This window comes from Rana temporaria, chromosome 4 (genome assembly GCF_905171775.1).
Source record: "Rana temporaria chromosome 4, aRanTem1.1, whole genome shotgun sequence".
Taxonomy (NCBI): domain Eukaryota; kingdom Metazoa; phylum Chordata; class Amphibia; order Anura; family Ranidae; genus Rana; species Rana temporaria.
Window position 1 is genome coordinate 203,633,777 of NC_053492.1, and position 2,023 is coordinate 203,635,799.

General features: G+C 46.3%; 1 long non-coding RNA gene across 2 annotated transcripts; it reads right to left on the reverse strand.

The window, feature by feature from the left end:
- Positions 1–374: 374 nt before the first annotated feature.
- On the reverse strand, positions 375–1,088 carry LOC120935359. Of its 2 annotated transcripts, XR_005748430.1 has the most exons (4): positions 1,061–1,088; positions 894–956; positions 556–600; positions 375–474 (listed from the first exon to the last, which is right to left on the reverse strand). It is a non-coding gene; the product is annotated as an uncharacterized LOC120935359 (long non-coding RNA). The 2 variants fall into 2 exon arrangements; XR_005748429.1 differs by having other exon boundaries at positions 375–600.
- Positions 1,089–2,023: the final 935 nt, after the last annotated feature.

Sequence of the window (2,023 nt, forward strand, 5' to 3'; positions counted from 1 at the left end):
TCAATATATTGAAAATCAAATAAATACTCTGAGGGCTCTTCAGAGTCCGATGAGCCTGGTGATAGCGTCTCCCGAGTAGGTGAATCGTCTCGTCCTGGCTGATTGACGCTACTAACTTTGGGCCTTGATCTAGGTGTTTTGGTAGCTGAGGCTGCCTGAATACCCTCTGCTACTGCGTCTTGGATATAGTCTTTAATTATTTTTGCCTCTGCTTCCCGGTCTGTAGCCATATCTTTAATGCAGCCGGCGCAAAGAAGCTTGCCAGGTTCGGATGGAGCCGAACATGCCCAACAAAGACCATCGTCTGGGCGGGGTCTTGACCCATCTTGCTCTGCTACAGTCGCAGAGTGACTGGATTTGCATGCTGGGCTGGAATGGGACCTATGCGTTGCCCGAGAGCCAGACGCCTGCGGAGATTTTGAGCGGTGGCGGGACTTCTTTCTCCGTTCATGTCTTATTTTAGGGCTTCTGCTCCTAAAAAGACAACCAAGAAAAACTACTTTTAGCTCTTGGTGCGCACTCTTTTAAACTGTGGCCCCCGTTGACCCCTCCTACCTGTCCGGAGATCTTGGTGCATTCTGGGGCTGTTGTGAGCTCATGCTGTATAAAAAATCAGGACAGGAACATCAGACAGAGTCCCTAATAAATATATGTATCTATATATATATATATATATATTATTATATAAATATATTTTATTTATTTATTATTATTTATTTATTTATTTATTTTTTTTATAACCTATACACCTATCTATCTACATATCCTTACATATCTGTCTCAAATACCTCTATATACACATATATGTACACTAAAAAAAAAAAATATATATATATACTATTTTTTTTTTTTTTTTTTTAAAACAACACTGCCCCTTTAATAGGTATTTTTACCTTAGATCAACAAAGAAAGTGATTCAGGGTGGCAGCAGGTAGTTAGGACGATTGTTGAATACTCTGTCAGATAAGGTGAGAAAGAAAAACATCCTCTTTAAAAAGAACAGCCCAGCGCTGCAATGCTGACACAATCTCTCTCATCTCCTCCCTAGCAGGAGGCTTACCTCACACTTCCTTCTCCAGAGCAGTGGCAGACCGCACTGAGCTTTCTGCCATTGCCAGATTATATAGTACTCTGAGACCCGCCCCCCGGCACGCCTCCGGCACCGCCCCCTGTGACATCATCGCTGCCTGACAGAAGGTGGAGGGAGGGGGGGCGGCGCACTCCTACGGAGTCCAGATTCAGAGCAGGAAGAGAGCACACATGCTACAGCAAACGGAAGAGACACACCACAGCCAGGGCCAGATTAAGAACATCATGGGCCTGGTGCTGAGGATTTTGGTGGGGCCTTTTAGGCTGCATTCACACCTCCGCGACAAGTAACGCCGCGTACGCGGCGTATTTTGCCGCGAATAGTGTAACTTTTTTTTTACAAATCCTTCCTATTGCTTTGTATGGCCGAACGCCAATGCCGCCTGAAAAAAAGGGTCCGGGACTTTTTTTCATGCCGCAGGTGTACGGCGTCTATGAGATGTGAACCATCTCATAGACAGCAATGGGAATTCTCCCCTCCAGCAGCACGAGCGGCCGGCGTCGGGCGTTTTGTCGCGGAGGTGTGAATGGGGTGTAATAAATAATAAATAAATGCGTGGGAATGACATGAACGCAGCCCAGCCAAGGCAAGTGACCAAAGGCACAGAACCCAGAAGGAAGACCGGGTGAAGATGGAAGTGTCCAGGCCCCGCCTGATTCATCGCAGCACTGGAGGGCTCAGTCTGAAAATTGAAGTGTACACTAATGTGCTAATATGCTGTGCATACTTGTACGTTGTGGCATAACCTACCCCAGGGCCTCTAAAAAGTAGTAATGTCAGGAAAGTTTACTACCGCTTTATTATCACAGGATCCCAGGAGCCTCTCATGGGGCCCCCTACTGACCCGGTGGAAGGTGGCCCTTGGGCAGTGCCTAAGTGCACAGTTGCCAACATTTAAAAAATATTTTCAGGGCCACTTTTTTATATAAGTGC